Source organism: Coptis chinensis, chromosome 2, assembly GCF_015680905.1.
Source record: "Coptis chinensis isolate HL-2020 chromosome 2, ASM1568090v1, whole genome shotgun sequence".
Lineage (NCBI taxonomy): Eukaryota > Viridiplantae > Streptophyta > Magnoliopsida > Ranunculales > Ranunculaceae > Coptis > Coptis chinensis.
This window is the reverse complement of record NC_141457.1, coordinates 30,875,092-30,895,084: the sequence shown is the minus strand read 5'-3', so window position 1 is coordinate 30,895,084 and position 19,993 is coordinate 30,875,092. Positions and strand designations below refer to the sequence as shown.

At 36.8% G+C, this 19,993-nt stretch overlaps 2 pseudogenes; both read left to right on the top strand.

Annotated features, from left to right (window-relative positions):
* The first annotated feature begins 496 nt into the window (after positions 1 to 496).
* Positions 497 to 1,844, top strand: LOC147515756 (DEAD-box ATP-dependent RNA helicase 1 pseudogene; annotated as a pseudogene).
* Positions 1,845 to 2,978: 1,134 nt separating this feature from the next.
* On the top strand, positions 2,979 to 3,315 carry LOC147515755 (sm-like protein LSM7 pseudogene; annotated as a pseudogene).
* The last annotated feature ends 16,678 nt before the right edge of the window (positions 3,316 to 19,993 follow it).

Sequence of the window (19,993 nt, the reverse complement as noted above, 5' to 3'; positions counted from 1 at the left end):
AATGGGTTGATTTTGGAGGTTGAAATGGGTTGAATCTGGAGAATTTGAATTGATTTTGGAGAATTCGATTTTGGAGGAGTTGAAATGGGTTGATTTTGGAGCTGGAATGGGTTGAATTTGTTGGAATGATTTCGTTGTTGGAGAGAGGAATATGAGAGAGAATGAGCGAGGAAACCCTTCGTAAGTCTCTATTTCGATATTTTGGTGTTTAGATCTGGGATCTGAAAACGTGATCTAACGGCGCAAAAAAAAAAATATATATATATATATATATATATATATATATAGTTTTGCTCTTATGCAGACTTCTAAATTGCGGACTTGAACGGACTCCACTAAAAAAGAAAACTCATGTGTTACTCTCTCTCTCCTCTCGTACTTCTCATAAAAATCAGAAATTTTTTTTCTTACGTGTATAGCAAATGGGACCCAACGAGTCTAAATAACTATCTCTCTCACCATAAAATCTCTTCGCGTGCTGCCATTCAATATTCATAATAGCGATCAGTATGAGAAAACACCACTAAAAGCCTAACTAGTGATCCCTTCACGCAAATGTCATCCAAATATATGTATATTCATCGTTAGTGTCGTTAATTCCTTGCAAAATTGATTCTTGGAGGAGGCTTTGGAAAGAATGGGTTTCAGTTCACTCTTTCCGATTCAGGTTGCAGCATGGCAAGAAACCATTGGACCTGGTGCCTTTGACCGAGACCTATGTATAAATTCGCCAACGGGAAGTGGGAAAACTTTAGCATATGCTTTGCCTATAGTTCAGATGCTTTCCACTCGTTCAGTGAAATGTATACGTGCTTTAGTGGTGCTTGCCTACTCGTGATTTGGCTTTGCGGGTTAAACAAGTCTTTGCTTCTATCGCGACTTTGCATTTGGATTATCGGTTGGTTTAGTTGTTGGTCAAACTTGTATTGCGGATGAGATCTCGAGCTTATTAAGAGACCAAACCGGAGGCGGTGTTTGTTATGATCTAGAAGAATAGGGAGTTGAGTTACAGAGCTTAGTGGATATCTTAATGGCAACTCCTGGAAGGCTGATGGACCACATTAATACCACAAAGGGGTTCACTCTTGAGCATCTTCATTATGTTGTAGTTGATGAAACAAACCGGTTACTCAGAGAGGCATACTAGTCTTGGTTGCCTACTGTGCTTCAGTTGACACAATTGGATAAGGAAGACATTTTTTCCCATGCCAAGATGTTTGGGAGTTTGAAAACCACAAGGAAATCTGGTGTTGAAAGGGGATGTAAGGGTAAGACTTATCCAAGACTTGTGAAGATGCTTCATGCGCTACACTAACTCATGATCCTAGCAAGCTTTCTTAGCTTGATCGCACCATCCTTTGTTCTTAACAACTGGGTCTCGGCGTTATCGTTATCGGAAAAGCTAAAATCTTATAAACCGATATGTGAATCAAAGCTCAAACCATTGTGTTTGATTGCCCTTTACAAGATTTAAAAGGGGAGAAATGCATAGTTTTCACATCGTCGTAGAATCAACCCACCGCTCGATTACCTTACTAAAATGTTTTGGTGGGTTAGAATTTAAGATAAAGAAGTATTCGGCCTCCAACGTCGGTCTATCTGGCAAGACATTAAAGGAGTTCCGTGATGGGGATATACAGTGCTTGTGGCCTCGATGCTATGATTCGTGGGATGGACGTTGAAGGAGTGAGAACTTTAATCAACTACGATGTGCCTGCTTATATCAAGACATACGTTCACCGAAAGGCGGACTGCTAGAGCAGGGCAAGGCTGGGCGCTTCACTTTGCTACGTAAACATGAGGTTAAACGGTTCAAGAAACTATTTACAGAAAGTCGATCATAATACTTTGCGGCGTTTACGTATATGGGCTGCCGGTTCTATTGAGTCCCTCCGTCCACGAATACACTTCTCAAGCGTTGGAGAAATTGAAAAAGTGTGTGGAATCAGAAACTTCAAGACGCAGGAAGATAAGTTACAAGTCCTCTAGAGCAGCCAAAAGGGAAAATGTCAATAATTCAGATGAATAGATGTTATTTTTAGGGCGAATAGATGGCTTTTTGGATAATGGCTAAAATCATTTTGCTTGTTAGTCGAATGTTTCCAGGCCTTCATTGTGAGAGACAACGACTATTTTAACATTTCATATAGTAGAGAAGATCTTGCAGTTCGAGAGTGCTCTCGAAGTCCAAATGGTTGTTCCTCTGGCAAATCATAGTATTAGGATTTGTAACTTTTCGACTTTTTCTAGACGAATAGGTCTTATGAACATTTGTTTTTCTGTTTACACTTTACACTTTCAGTCTTTATGAAAATTTCTGATTTTTATGAGAAGTCCGATAGGAGAGAGAGAGTAACATGTGAGTTTTCTTTTTTAGTGGAGTCCGTTCAAGTCCGCAATTTAGAAGTTCGCATAAAATAAAATCAGGACCTAAAAACAACACGTGACTAAATAAGTCTCCTATTTTCTCTCTCCTATTCTCTGTCTCCACTAAAAAAATAGCCGAACTCCCACTTTCTCTCTCTGTTTGGAACAACTAGCGCCGGACTAAATATATTTGCGTTACCAATCTTTTCTTTATTCTCTCTCCTCTCTGGCTCTCTCTCTCCCCAGTCCCCACACACACGCTCTCTCTCCATTTTTACTCACTTGTTCTAACCCCTCTCTCCTCTCTCCACTATAATAATCTCTCCAATTTTTGCTCCCAACACACTCACTCTCTCTCACCTAAATGTCTCCCTCTTTTTATCAATCTGTGCATCCCAATCTCTGTATTTTTTGAAACCCAATTTATGCAAGTGAATCCAAATCTATGCAGTCAATGAAACATATATTTGAAGAAGAGCAAGAAATGTTTGTAATGCCTCTCTTTTGGAGAAGAGAAGAGCAAGAAATCTTTAAGAGGTTGTGACCATTGTAAAATTCTAGGTTAATCTTTGTTGAAGGATCAAGAATATTTATTAGACAACCATAATATTATGTCAGGCCGGAAAGAAACAGTTCTAGATTTGGCGAAGTTTGTTGACAAGGGTGTACAAGTCAAGCTTATTGGTCAAAGACAAGTCACATGGACGCTCAAACTCCTCAAAGGATATGATCAGTTGTTGAACCTTGTGTTCGATGAAGCAATCAAATCCACGAAAGATTGGTAGTATCTATACTCAGCGTCTTGGCCTAATAGTTTGTAGGGGGACTATAACGATGCTTGTATCCCCAACTGATGGTACTGATGAGATTGCCAACCCCTTTATCCAGCTAGATGGGGCTTAAGCTTTTGCCTTTGTAACTACTTGAATTTAATTGTTTTAAGGTGTACTATTGGTGTGTTATTACAATTAATTTAAAGTTTACCTGATAAAACTTTCAAAATTGTTTCATTACGGATTAACTAACTCTTTTGAAAAAAAAAACTTTGCAACCTTTCACTAATGATTTCCACTAACGACATTTTTTTTGGGTGAAGTTTCCACTTATGACTTTATATGGAGTAATTAGAAAACTGAAAATTTCTTCTCAATCCTCCATATATACATTGGTGCTATTTACTTCAAACACAGTGATTAATTTCAAGAAGAATTGAGAGAGAGTGGGTTGCTGAGAATTGAAAGAGAAATGGAGAAAGAATGAGTTCAGACTTCATAGAGAAGAAAAGTGAGAGAGGAGAGAGGAGAGAGGAGATAGTGTGTGAGTAATTGTTGATTTGTTCAAATTAAAAAAGGAGAGAGAGAAAAAGTGGGGTCGGTAGAGAGAAAAAAGTGGAGAGTAACGTGGGAGAGAAATGTATCACGTGAATTTGTTTAGGTCCGGAGGGTTTTTTATCCGAGAAGTCCTGACTAGAACATTTCTGTATATATATATATATATATATATATACAAAAATTCAACTCGTTTGATATTCTCTAACTTAGATAAAAATTGTTGTCCACTTTTAAAAAAATATCTAATGATCCGGAAATGCCTAGATTTTGCAATCATCTTTTGCCAATGTTAAAAATTATCAAACAAGTTGAATTTTTGTAGAGATATTATTTGTGGTTAGTAGATCATATCTACAAAAAATAAGATTTTAAATCATTTTGTAGGTGAAGTTGTGAGTTGTTTTAGATTTGGTACTTATTTAAGGTCCTTTTAGGAGCCGAGCTGTATATATATATTGAGTATATATTTAAAGAGTATTTATGGAGAGCTCCTCATGTTACTATTGTTTTTACAATGAGTCCCATTTTGCTAATTTTGCCAAGTTTTTGGCCCCTCTGACAGCCTTGGCGGTTGTAAGTTGATCTAGTTCCAATTTGCTAATGGCATAATTACCCCTGTTACTTTTAAGCTCCTATCATAAATTACAGTACTTTTTTTCTTTAAGGCTGAGTCCAATAGTTTGGTGCACATACCACAATAGAATAGTGTATAGAGTTAGTGGGTTAGACTCAATGGTTTATCTCCCACCTGCGAGTGCTATAGGGCGTACATATTAAAAAAACTAAATTTCACAACTTTCCTTAATAAGTCAAATTGCTAGCCACCACTTCCAAAGACGTATGCCAAATTTCTTTTTCTTCTCCTCCCCATTTTGCCATTTCTTCCACGTTCTAGCCGCCATTTGCAATGGCATACAACAAATATATTCTACCTACAACAACTAAGCCTATCTAGGAGAAGTTCCTCCCTCGTCTTCCTCTGCTCATGTGCCTTACGTTATTGAACAACAAGTAGCTACAAAAATTTATATTATTGCCAAGGCATAGCCTGGTATTAGCTGATAAGTTGTAGTTGTGTATGTAGATGATATTATACATTTTAGCCAACTCAGCTCTCTGATGCAGTACAGATTCTTTCTGAGAAATACCTTGATGAATATGATGGTGTCGTGAAAGTCTGAGGGGCTACTCATAGTAGTACAAGGGCGCACATGGTCAGTATTACCCTTCTGGCAAGCACGCACGCGCTCATGCCTAGAGGTTGTTACAGTAGAACGAGGGCGCACACACTCAGTATTACCCTTCTCACAAGCGCACACGTGCTCTGGCCTTTTCTTTGGGCTTTTATGAGAAAGTCGTTTTGTTTCATTTAATTTTGGTAGGATTGGTTCGGTGGCTTCACCACTTGTTTATTTTAGGGTTAGGATGCCTATTTAAAGGCTGAGGAGAATTGTGATATTCATTCATTGATTTTATTAAAATAATTCCGTCGTTTCTTAGTTAAAGAACGATTAGTTGATTGTTTGTGAGCTAACGCACTTAGTATTACATTAGTTGGTATCATATTCAGTTATGATCTACAATATGCCTCGTCAAGCAGGAAGAGGATGTGGTAGACCTCAGAGAGAAGCTAATCTGGACGATGTGTATGCTCATGATCAAATGGCCGAACTTTCAAGGTAGCGGTAGCAGCGCTAACGCGCCAGGTTGAGGCCCTTAATCGGCAACCCGACCAACCACGAGACCGTGAACCACAGCTGGTGGAGGACGATCTGGAGGCAAAGGATAATAACCCCTTTGCCGATTTGGAGGAGATTGACAATTTCCCGCGTGTTCCATATTACAAAGAGAACAGACGTCCAGAGTGTTCCCAGTTTGGTGTTTGTGAGCTAACGTACTTAGTATTATATTACTCTCGTAGGGTGTTTAGCATGTTTACCATGAGTATTGTAAGGGGGTAGCTTGGTACTTAGTAGTAATTGTGTAGCTACTAACTTACATAGATTGTGTTATGAGTTTTAGCCAACTCGTAGGGCGTTTAGCATGTTTACCATGACTATGTCAAGGCGTATGTAGCTTGATACTTAGCTGATAAGTTGTAGCTGTGTAGTTGTTAACTTATGTATATGATGTTATGCATTTTAGCCAACACTTAGAACGTTTAACATGTTTACCATAAGTACTATATGTCAGGGCGTAGCTTGGCACGTAGCTAATAAGTTGTAGCTGCGTAGTTGTTAACTTACGTAGATGGTGTTATATATTATACCTTAATTTAGGGTATGCATCGTGTTAACCATTTGTTAGAATGTGGCTTGGTATGTAGTAGCAGTGATGTTGTTTCGTGCTTGATCTTATCTTGTAAGCGTTGGGATTATATTGTAAGACGTGAGATCTTATTTAGTCTTGATGAAAGCGCTATGGCTTACTTGTAAGACATGAGGTCTTCTTTTGTCTTGTAAATGATGGGCTTGTAAAACGTTTATGATCTGTTGAAGCAGTTGTGGCTTATAAGATTGTGATCGATGAGGTGATCATTTCGTAGTTGTGAGATCATTGTAGATATTTAGCGAATTAAGATGAAGCATTGGATGCACGCTTGTACAAATTTTGTTGACGGTCTTATGAATTGCCTCAATAAATAAATATGATCTTGAGAGGGCTTATGAACAGCCTTTGAAAAATGAGTTTGCTGAGGCTTATGAATGACCTCAATTCAAAATTAGATTGACCTATCATGGGTCGATCTACACCATTAATAACATTAATTTATGAGGTCAAGTTGTATGAAAGGTTCTTATTAGTCATGTACCGTAGGTCAGTGTAACGTTTAATCGACATGATATCGATAATAAATCAAGAGTGTGAGTAAACGACATGATATCGAAGGGTGTGGTTTTAGGCCCTAGTTTGGTGTTTGATTGACCTACAAAGGATCAAGCTCTGCCAATAATAAATTGCAAAATGAAAATCGAGATATTAGTAATATCGATGTACCATAGCTTAGTGCAATAGAAAGCTGATGCGAGCTTCAGCCGTCGTACGCTGTTAAAGTTATGCTAACAAACAGAGAGGATAAATTAGCTATTAGACACTTTGACATGCATAATTTGTTGCTAACTCAGGTCGTTATGCAATTGTAACGTAAGCATAATGAAAAGGAGGTTTATATAAGATGCCTTATTACGTGAATGTAAGAGTTTCACCACATTGTGTGGGTGCATTACGTGAATGTAAAACTCACAATAACTCTCTGCCGCGAGAACCAAACTCTCACAATAACTCTCTACCGCGAGAAATGTTGAGATTTTTTTAAATTGTATTGCTTACCCATGGTATCCACATCCCGCGAGAGCTGATGCCTTGTGGCCAACCCCTACTGTGAAATCTAAGAATTCACAGTAGTTTTCTGCCGCGAGACACTTTAAAATGGGGTGCTTTTGTATCTATGGTGTAATGCATATCTGTTGGTTAATGGAGTGGTGCCATTACAAATGAATCTTTAAAAGGGGTGCCAATCCCATTAAGCAGGGTGTAAATACCACTGCTCGTTGAAAAGAAAATAATATAACTTGTTCGGTTTGGGTTTTTGTGGAGAAAAGTGTTTTGTTTTATTCCTGTTTTTTTAAGAGGAAAACAACCTTGTTAGTTTTACTTTTAATAGGTTTTTTTACTTTTTTCCTATTTTTAGTTTGGGTTATGTTAGTAAGTTTAACTAGAGTTTAGTTAAGTTGTACAGGTTTTGCGTTTAATCTCCCTCTACCTTCAACTGGTTACATATAAAAATCCCCTTTACACGGACAAAGAGATAAAAACCCCATGTTTTTTAAAATGCAAAACCACAATTGAAAATTGACCAAAATACCCCTCCGCCTCTAAAATATCCACATTCTCTCCTTGTACATCCTCTTTTCGTCGAAAAGAAAAAAAAAATAAATAAAAAAAAAACAACCCAAAAAACACAAAGATTAAACTTCTATCTTCAAAAAAATTTGAAATAAAAAAAAAAGAATAATAAATTATTGGAATATTAAAAAGAAAAAGTAAATATGATTGTAGATTTGTAGATCCAACACTTGTTACTCAAAAGAAACAAGATTCAACACTCGTTTATGGTGCAATGGGAGAATTCAAGCAATGATATCGCTGAATCAAAATTCTTTAGAACACAAACATCTCTGATATAAAATCAATATGTAAAAATTAAATTTTCATTGAAAATCAGTATGTAAAAATAAATTTGCAGGGAAAAATTACTATGTAAAAATAAATTTGCATACGTAAATTTCCACGTAAAAACAAATTTACATGGTCATGAGATATGTAGAAAAATCACTATGTAAACATAAATTTGCATACTGAAATTTCCATGTAAAAACAAATTTACATAGTCATAGACTCACACCCGCACATAAAAATCATTATCTAAAAATAAATTTGCATACTAAAACAATTATGTAAAAACAAATTTACATAGTCATGAGATATGCAGAGAAATCACTATGTAAACATAAATTTGCATACTGAAATATCTATGTAAAAACAAATTTACATAGTTACAGACTCACACTCGCACATAAAAATCATTATGTAAAAATAAATTTGCATACTAAAACGATTATATAAAACCATATTTACATAGTCAGTCACAAGATCTATTGAAAAAAATCAATATGTAAAAATAAATTTGCATACTTAAATTTCTATGCGAAAACAAATTTACATTGTCACGGGAACCCAATTTATTTAAATTAAGAAGAAGAAAGAAAAATCAATAAAACAAAACACAAAGATTCACAACAATCAATCGAAATGAGAAAGAGAGTGATTTTTCATAGTAGAATCGTGTTTCTTCATCATGAAACCATGTTTCTTCATTGTTAAACTTGATTTCTTCATTGTTGAAATATGTTTCTTTTTCATCAAGCCTAATTTCTTCGTCGCTGAAACTTTTTATTCTAATTTCAATATTGAATTGTGTGTTATCGAAGTTGAATTAGTGTTCTTTTTTCGTTTAAATGATTGAAGGAGATGGAAATTGATTGAAGGAGAGAAACTAAGGAATGAAAATTTTTTTTTTTTTTTTTTTTGCAAAGGGTAAAAGAGGAATAGAAAGAGATTGAGAGATAAGAAAGAAATCATGATTTTTGTATAATCACAAAAATAGAGAGCTTATATCACGAGGCATCATAAATAGGAAGGTTTTATAGTACAACGCGAAAGGGGAGGGGTTTACATGAACCTGGATCTAAACCAGGGGCTGAGGCCCATTTCTTGTAAGTTGTGGGTGGTTAGTTGTTAGTTGGGTCGCCCCTTGGTAAAAGTGGTGGTGTCAATATGACAGCTCTAAACTAACGGAACATACTTAGCTATAACCACGCAAGAAAGCTAGAGAACTGGAAAATTGGTAAGTGGCAAACAAAAATAAACAGATAACACCCAACATGACAAAAGTATGGCTATAGTGAAAGCTTATGAGCTTAAACATAGTAAGCCTAGCATAACATAAACAGACAATGAGAGGTGACCACTCTTGAATGACAAAACCAGCTGGAAGAAAGGCGTTGCCACCCCTTTGGCTATATGACTTGCCTTGTCCCCCTCACATCAAATGTCATGGGGATCGGCTCTCGACGATATATGAAAGTGATCGAATTAGGCCAAGAAACACTTGACCACAAATCCACATTGAAGAAACTGGACAGAAAGGCGTTGCCTTCCCTTTGCCTAATGTGACTTGCCTTCTTGTCCCTCCTCATATTTGGCTATTCGGAGAGTCTTCACCTTGCGTGCCTGAACTCTTCTTCTTCTTCTTCTTCTTCCACATCTTGGGTCTGTGATCTAAACAGAGAGAAGTAATATGAGTAGCAACTTGCAAGGCAAATTATCTCCTCCACACTACCAAGCAATCTTATAGCCAAAGTTAAGCAGTCCCAGACAAAAAAGGATTAAAAAAACAGTAAGCTAGTAATGGTATTATGACACGGAGACACCTGTATGGTCCCCCGACTGGAATTCCTCCTACTAATCCACACTTATCTCCCACTAACTCTGGTTCCTGTTCTCGTACTTTAAATAAACTAGTCAATTATATGCACTATGTTGAACTTATCTGCCTTGTCATGAAGAGAAATTTATGTTGGAGGAATAATAGTAGTGAGGAACAGGGACAGTTAGTTGCTGATACCTTTTTGCAAAAAGAGTACATATATATCTATAGACACGGATATTAGAATTAATTCACGAATTTTGACACACTGAAAACCCGATATTTTCACAAATATCCGACACTTTCAAAATTTTGTGTTTTCAAACGAATTTTTTTGTGTCTATAGTATAGACTATATAATAACCATTGATCATGTGATATGGTATTATGGAAATAATCGCACGTCAAAAGTGGAGACTAAAGCACATAACAACCAAAAAATAGAGCCGAAAGAGAATATATATATGTAGCTAGGTTTGCTTCCATTATATATGGTGGAAATGTGTTTCACACCATCCACCACTTGTTATGCATTTGGGATTTATGAGAATGTATGTGTCTATGATTTTATTATTGCTAATTCTTTCGTTTCGTTTGTGGTGCAACAATATGGTCAAAAGTCGCAAGAGCTTAAAAATCCAGAGTAAAAAGTTGCTTTTTGTGGAGGATAAATCCAGATAATTGGCCTCAACTGGACACTTATATTTGTACCTATGTAGTGTATATTAGTTTGCACTTTGCTCATACTTTAAACGTTGATGTCTAATGAGTCGATGAAAGGTACCAACACCGGTTCATTCCGACTGAAGTTAGTAAAATACATATATATAGCTAATGAATAAATCTTTATGAAAAGTGGCTTTCACTAACTATGAGTGGTTTATCGATCATAACTAGAAGTCATGTGGCCTTTGCCTGCGCAGGTTTGAATCCTGCCGTCCACGGCCCTCACGTAGAGTCAATTGTTCTTTCCTTTTATTAAAAGTATAAGCGGTGTAGTACAGAGCTTCAGAAATCCCATGCCCATATTTTGATAAGGAATTGTTCTTATAGTTTTTTTCAATTTTTTCTGTGTCCATGGATATATCTGGTTAGACCATTCACACATATATTGATGTATTGGTAACACACTGCAATATCAAGTCTCAAGAGTGGAAGATTTGATATTTTAAGCCTTAAGATGTTTACAAAACCGAAAATTCAATTCATGCTACCTCAAATCTTCTAACAATCTAATGCGCGCGTGGCTGTCTGTCTTGTTCTACTTAATATGCCATTATCCGTCATCTAATCTGTATTTTGAGATAAAGACAAATAAGCATCATTAGATTTATGCTTGTACAGTTGCATGGACATGTAAATTGCAAAAGTTAGGCTCCAGGTAAAGCAACTGATGTGATAGTAGAGAGCTTAAGAGGTAGCAATACGGTATATGTAAGGCACAGTAAGTGACTGCTCCTTGCGTAACACTGCTTAGTACTACAGCGACTACCACTTTAATTATTTGATTGCCACCCCATCCTTTGGCTAAATTCACTTACCTTCACATATATAGCATTCCAAAACTTTCCCAAAAACTTCAATAGCAGCAGCCCGGCCTGTTCTATAGCTCTTATACAGCAGGTGATATGGATCTTGGTAAAGCTGTAATATAATACACTAACACATACCTTGAACTTGGAAAATGTTGCTCTTGGCCGGGGCCAAGGAGCTTGTCAATGCGAGAACAAAGACATAATCCTCGCAAATAAGGATAACTTAGGAGAAATCTCCCAGCACATGCATGTCTAAGCCAGCCGACCATCATATGTAAGGTCTTTCCAGTCGCATGCGTCCCAAGGGGGTTGAAATTAACATGCTCAGGTACGAGCGTCATTAGAGACGGAAAACTCTCTGATTACTGTACATGGCCTGGATCATCATCAAAAGTTACACATCTGGCAGAAAACTTCATTTTGGGCTCAACTACCATTTCTTGCCCAAGCGAATGCATATCAGTTACTGATCACACAACAAATTGCAGAAAGCATAAGTTCACAAGAGTTGGCCGGTCAGTATAGATGACGCGTGCTACCTCAAGTCAGACGCCCAAAAGATAATCTTATTTAAGACTGATTAAATTTTCAAATAGTCTAATCCAGTATCCAACCAGCCAACAACTGAAGCCATATATTGCATCAGAAATACAAATATCAATGGCCTGTACGGAATGTAAGAAGTTGAGATTGCAGCATTAGTGTGTTGCACAAGCTAGATTGCAAAGGCTTTTGGAACGAGCACGAGTGCCTCACTTGTAAAGAACGGATTTCCACCGCTGACGCATCAAAAGGAAGAGATGAAAGCTTAGAAGACTCAGGCTAAACCCTTGACTCTTCATCTATCCCAATTAATGATATCATTTTATAGTTAGGGAGCTGTGTTGTATACTTGTACCAACCAGAAGAGGAGTCAGTTTCATGCCTGCAAAATTCGGCTAACTCATTCTCATGTCCCCTTTCCCATTAATTTCAGACGAGAGAGTAGTTGCTCCATCTGTAGACAGGAGCTCCCTTCTTTTCAACTTACGCCAAATCATCCTCTATGGCGTGTTTTGGAAGCAAATGGTTAAAGTGTGGTATATAGCGCAACCTTGGATGCCTGCATGATAGAACGTTATGCCGCATTAGAGAGCTATCTTGTTTCTGATAAAGGTCTAATTTCAAATATAGTAGAATTCCAACGGCAATTAGAAAATACTCCCTGCTAGTCTGCTACCATAAAATGTCTCGTTCACTTCTTCTGTAACAGAGACAAAACAGGATACGTTGTTCTCAACTCCATAGCCTTTCTTCTTTTCTCTTGAATTCTTTCAGCAAAGGAGATATAGATGTTAATGCAATTGCAATATTGGTGGAGCGCTCTCTGAAATAGAAAGACTAGCTGAGATAACAGGAAATTCCAGACTGTATTCCTCTCCTGGTCTCAACTCATCATGGTCATAACCCCGAGGTCTTAAAAAAATGCGGAATGGAGTTGGTTAGCGTCTCAGTCAAGCATTCATAATAGATAAGTTCATTATCAAGATGGAAGAACCATGAAACTTTAAATCGTTTGTCCTGCACTTACATTGTTGGTCAACCTCTTCTCAAGCACTCATTATAGATAACTTCAACACTCTCCCTCAGTGGCAAAAGCTGGAAATACACAGGCAGAATTGGACATCTTCACCTGGTAGGAGTTGAACCCGAGACCTCTCAGAAACCAATAACTCCGATACCATATTAAATTGCTAATTTTCTTGAACTTATGTGATTATGTGTCAACGCATTTGTCCTCCACGTCTTTGAATTTGAGTGTGTAGTGCAATCATGTTTACCTGTACATGTTTTCCCTAAGCACATCCTACTATTTTGTTCCTCCCCTTTGCATGAAAGAGATCTTAGCTTCCAAAAGATGGCCCGTTAAATGGTTTCTGGCAGAAACTACCAGTCTACTACAATCCCACACTAGATTGACTTCATCTCATTCATCAGCTCTGAACAGTATTCGAAACAGGAATTGAAGGTGGTCACATCGTTTTACGAAAAACTGGTTTCCAGCACATCCAGAGACGACCAGAGCTAAAAAGTTACAATCCCAGAAGCATAATGCATCTGCCTTCATGTGACTTGCACGGCTTCAGGAGCCCAACTAAAGGTGGAGATCTTGCAGCTGCTTATTGTGCTCACACAATAAATTGAAAAGATTTCAAGACCTAGAAACTAGTAAGATAAAAAAAAGTACGCAGTTAAGAAGCTCTTCGGTTTCGCAACTATTACGAGCTTAAGGTTATACGAGTGAGGAAGCTGATATAAGCCGCATCAAAGATATATATCATCAATGCCGCTTTAGAGTCTATCTTCAATAGTTCACCAAACATCTAATAAAGTACCACTTCTGCAAGAATAACTAGCCACCTTCCTACTAACGATATCATGGTTGATGAGATAATTCGTATATCAGAAGCAGTGAAAGCCATTCCAGAGTTGCTCTATACCATAGAAAATTATTAATAACTCTAGCATTGCTTCTTCCTACACTCCGTCCACTAAACTGTTGGAATCTCTATCGTATTTCTAAATACTAGTGTGTGTACAAAGTGGAGGAGATGAACAAAGAGTGTTCTCTCCACTTTAGTACATAGAAGATAGTCCCACATTGGTTATCCACCACTAGCAAGTGAAGTATATGAGGAATTCCTCTACCATAAGGGCGTGCCCTTAGGGTACAAATGTTTTTGTGTTAGGAGGGAGTACTCACCCAAAGCCACCCGCCCGCACCGAGCCGAGTCGTGTCGGCTTGTGGGTAGTGGTTTGATCAATTGCCTAGCTTTTGCTTTAGCAGCAAGTTTCGGTGTTCTATTACTAGCCTATTTCTTCTTCTGTTCTTACTGTAGCCGCGCCGCCAGAGATAGTTATAGAATCGGAGAGAAAGGGTGTTCTCAGCCCCAGATGTACTTAACTATGCAACTATGCAAAGTATCTAACTAATACAGCACCCGTGGAAGGTTCTAATGATTTCGAAAGAAATCAAACTGCTTGGCTCGATGGGAATAAGGTATGTCGTCATTCTATTTTGAGTACCTAGTCCAATGAAATTTTTGATATTTATGGTTCATATAAGAATGCACATGATATATGGGAGAGTTTGAACAAAAAATACATAATAGAGGATGCTGGTACTCATAAATATGTTGTTGGGACTTTTCTAAAGTTCCAGATGAGAGAGGATAGAGATGTAATGTCTCAAATCCATGATTTTTATGTGCTAATTAATGATTTGAAAACTGAGGGTATTGATTTACCCGAAACCTTTGTTGTTGGATGTTTGTTTGAGAAACTCCCCGAGTCTTGGAAACACTATAAGAATAGTATGAAGCATAAGCGCAAACAGATGACTCTTGAGGATGTGATCATTCACATTCACATAGAGGAAAAGAACAAGACTCGAGATGAGGTGTTGTCTAAGGAATTCCATTCCAAAGCCAATATCATTGAAGGTAATCCTAGCAAATCTAACAAAACCTCTAAAAAGTAGAAGTATAACAAAAATAAGAATTTCAAGGTCAAAGACACTTCTTTTAAAAGGAGTGGTACTGGCAATGGTAATTGTTATGTTTGTGGTAAACCGAGACATAAAGCTTTTCAGTGCAAGCACAAGAAAGACACTGATGATCCTCCCAATGCTAATTTAGTTGAGGGAGATGATATAATTGCTGCTATAGTGTCACAAGTGTTCATGGCCACTGGAAAGAAGAACTGGGTACTAGATTTTGGTGCCACCCGCCACGTCTATGGTGATGTTGAAGCTTTCTCAGACTACATACTAGTGAAAGATGAAAATGCCTATATAGGTGACTCAAGGCATGTTCCTGTTGAGGGAACTGGCAAGATTCTTCTGAAGTTAACTAGTAATGTTCTCCATGTTCCTGAGATTCGCCAGAATCTGATTTCTGTGTCATTATTGGAAAAAGCTGGCGTCAAGGTGACTTTTGATAGTGACAAGTTCGTTCTAAGTAAGAATGAGAGTTTTGTTAGGAAAAGTTATTGTAATAACAGTGGTCTTTTAATGTTGAATGTACTTGACAACATTAATTATTATTAATAAGAATGAATCTGCTTCTGCTTACTTGTTTGACTCTTTTAATATATGACATGATAGACTAGGACATGTAAATGTTCAGTATATGAAAAAGATGAAAGCATGTGGTTTATTGTCTGATATTTCTGATTTTTCTAATGATAAATGTGAGATATGTGCTGAGACTAAATCCACAAAGAAACCTTGCAGAATTGTTTCTAGAGATAAAACTGGATTACTAACTCTTATTCATACGGATTTGGGTGAATTCAAAAGTACCATGTCTAGAGCGGGGAAGTTTTATTATATTACATTCATAGATAACTTCTCTAGGTACACCATGGTATATTTACTTAGAAACAAGCATGAGGCAGGTGAGATGTTTCTCAAGTACAAAGCTGAAGTTGAAAACCAGCTTAATTGTAAGATTAAAAGACTTCGGTCTGATAGGGGTGGAGAATATGAGTCTAACCCCTTCCAGGACTTTTGTGATAAGAATGACATTATTCATGAGACTACTCCACCATACTCTCCTGAGTCTAATGGAGTAGCCGAATGGAAAAACATAACACTAAAAGAGATGATGAATACTATACTTGTAAGTTATGGAGCTTCCCTGAACTTGTGGGGGGTGATATAGGTAAAATGGTAGTTTTACCCACGAATAAGTAACGAGACTCAAACGCAAGTAAAACTAAAACTAGACTTGGTTCTATATGTTATCAAAGTTTTCTACTCTCAATGCTATAGCAATAGAGTTGGAGTAAAATATTCGTTCCACTCCTAGTTCTTTAGTATTCAATGTTTTCTAAGATTATCAGTCAAAGTTAATGAGAGTAATGATGGAATTATACTACGATGCAAATTATACTAACAAGATATGATAATTCAACTACGAAATGCTAAGGTTTGAATCTAGATAAAGAATTAGGGGGGAATTGATTCCACCATGAATCCAACTTAATAAACTAGCATAGATTGTTGTAATCCAATTCTTACGTTCTTACAATAAGAATTGGTCATTGTAATCCCTAATCATTCATGACAATCTCTACCAACTAATGATTAGCATGTGAGGAAGTTTAACCCATTCTCATAGCGAATCAACTACCTTCTAGAGTGGAAAAGACTCTTACAACTATTTCTACACTACACAATTAAGTTTTTATCAAGGCTTCATCAAACCCCTCTAATGGAGGTTTAGCCTTGATTCATCAAACATTCATTTCCAATTGAATTTAAACAAGACATCATAAAAAGATTGTAAATTTACTTATTTCAATTCAAATGGAAATCTAATTATGCAAGATTTAATTGAAACTAATAATGATAAATAACTAAATCTATGAATTGAAACTAAATAATTAATGGAAAATGAAACTAGATTATGAAGAACTAACTAACTTATTTAATCTAATGAAGAAATAACAATTGATTCAATAACTAAATTAAACCAAGATAATATAAAAACTAATTAATGGAGTCTAAATCTAGATCTAAAACTATATGCTCCTGGCTACCTAAAAACTAGCATACTTAAGAGTTAAGTCTTGTGTTTTGAAATGGAGGAGACAAGATCCACATTTTCGTGCATGGGCTGAGGAGCCATGTTTTGGGCTGGAAAATCAAGCTCAAAGCCTAATTCTTTCAGTCCACGGAGGCCTTTTCAACTAGATTTGACTACTACAGATATTTTGTCTACTTCTGATCCTCTGATTGGATCAAGGTTAAGACCATTGGAAAGATCCTTCCGAGCTGGTCGTTTTCACATAAGGTAGGCCCAATTCCGAGGTCCGAGTCCAAAGATACGGTCTTCGGAAATTCTGCTGACTTTTGTGCGCTATTTCTGCCCGCGTTGACTTTGACTTTTCAGCTTTGACTGGGCTTTAAAAAGGCTTTTTCTCCTTGAATCTTGGCCTTTAATCATAGAACTCCTTAGCAACCAACCCTTGCTCCTTTATCTCGCAAAAGTGACACATTTCTGCACATAATCGACTCCAATGCTTGAAATACATAAAAGCACGTAATCAACATTAACTCTTATTTATTACTCACATAATTGGTCTAAAAATATTATTGTTAAGGGGTTAAAACAGCTCTTATCAAACCACCCCCAAACAACATTTTGCTTGTCTTCGAGCAAATATGAGAAATTAGAATAAGTGACCAATAATGGGGTTCTAATTACTCTCGTTTCGCCGAGTGTGATTGCATTGACCATATGCAACAAGACCTTAAACCACTAGGAATTCCCTAGTGAACGAGTTATAGCCTCATGAGAGTTTTCTAGTGAAGGTACTCACAAACTTCATCTATACTACAACGACTAAGATATAAAACTATTGTTTCCTTATTTATGTCTCAATTATCTATACATCTCACTAGCAATGAATACAAAATAATCAAGTCGAAACCTAAGCTAATATATGCATAATAATCAATTATCTATGAATAAACATATATACAATGAGTAATACTATAAAATGCACTAGCAGGTCCGTTTCTGAAAACTCAGAATAGCGTCCTTAAGTAGGTCCTCACATAAATGTCAAGACAAAAACCACTCTGATTTTTACGCTCAAGTTTAGCTACTCCGATTATCGTGGTGGGCACACTTTACCTTACAATCTCATTAACACACAAGGAAGCCGGAGTCGATCAAACACATTTACCACTTACTATCACACTAACCTATTCCTAATTGAGCTAGAGGTCTTTATTAGGTGTTGCGGGAATTAGGAGATGATTTAAGAAGGAAGGAAATGAATATTCAAAACGGACAAGTCTGAGATAATAGAGTCTTCATATTATGTAACTAGAGAAAACCTTGTTCATTACTTTTGCTTCTACACTTTGTTTCCATCCTTAGCCATATATATATATATTCTTTTTCTTTGGCTTTTGACTCCTTCAATTCTATTATTTTTTTGGGTTCTAACTCTTTATTTTCTTTTATTTATTTATTATTATTTATTTATTTGGATGGAAACTTTCTTTTCTTATCTGAAGCGACTAACAAATTCTTGATTTTAAATGTCTTTCTCTTTTCTATTCTTCATCTCTATTCTCAGACTCATTCAAAGAATGGGTAGGTTGATATATATTTTTTATTTATTTATTTTTTGTTTTGTTTTTGTAACAGGGTAAAGGATTTGCGGTTTATGAAAGGCTAAAGAAAGGCTCAGAGGGACAACTAACGGAAAATAATTTCATAAGGTTTGAATTTCTGGCTATATCGATCCAAAGAGGGCCTAAATTCTCGCTTAGGATATGGTATAGTGATCAAGCAAGTGGACGTGTGATTTTTCTATCCGGATTTTACTTCTCCCTTGTGTCATTTCTCAAATGTTTCACTCATATAAGGCTTTATGCTATATTCTCACAGGATTTGTAGAATAAGTACTCTATCCTAGATTTCAGAAACTTACTGCCAAGCAATCATAGATACTCATGTAATATGTTTATATATAGATGCATAGATTATTACCTACATATTAACCTAAGTTTCTAAAAATTATTCTAATGCAAAAGCTACGTGAGACTTCTAGATTATTTAGAGCATAGAGAAAGAAAACAATACCAATATTCTTAAGTGTATAGCATAACTTTTTATTTATATTTTTGGAATTTTTGAATTTTTACTAGAAAACAAGTGCATACTGTACATATATATATCCTAACAGATGCCTTAATTACACGTGTTTCTAAGCCCCCCCCCCAAACAAGAAGCATGCTTTGTCCTCAAAGTATATAAATAAAAAGGGTACAGAAATACCATGGAAACGCGTGAAATTCTGGAACATCTACAAAACAAGGTTAAAACATACTAATATAGAAAAAAGAAAAACAGACGTAACTCTATATGAGTTCCACCCGTTATGGTGTTAACAAGAATCAAATTGCTTGGGACATAAGCCGACACTAACTGAAATAAAAACTTACCTTAACTCCCGTTTAAGCGTCATCATCCTCATCTTCAAAGAGATGAGGTTCATTCGCGTCCTGCCATGCCATGATAACTTGCCAAGCACGTCGCCGTGTGTCATCAACTTGTGCTAACATGTCGAGTGTTACTATGTCTGATGGGATGTAAGGGGCAACCAAATGCGGCTGCACCTGCCATCTCGGTCATAACTCGTAATGAACGAACCACCCAATTGGTGGGTCTCATGACTTCAACCCTTTTCCAATCCGTGAATTAGGTATAGAATACAGGTAAACAACCACGTATGATGCGGCAAACCAAAACAGGCATAAGAAGATACTTATGCCTCATGCTTTGGGCTCTCTTAACACTAGCCACTAATACTCGAGGAATGTCATATCGGCGACGTCCCTCAGCTAAAGCAAGGAAAACGTCACCAGCAGTACTATTTGCAGAATTAAACTGCCACTCCCCTAAAATATTCATCAGGATGAATAATATGGTGGTGCCTACATTCAGGGACAGGCTACCAAAGGCTATGCTATATCTCCCTTGGTCCATTACACGAAACACCCCTCCCCCATAATACTCATGGAAATATGTATATTCATAGAGGTATACATTATCGTTCATATATCCCCACGTGTGAATAGGATCAGGTATTGGTAATCCCGAAACTAACGCTACCAAATACTTATTGAATTCTAGTGACGTGTCATCAACTATGACGGAGAATTCTTGTTCTCCATCCTGGTTACAATGGAAACTAACATTATTGTAAAA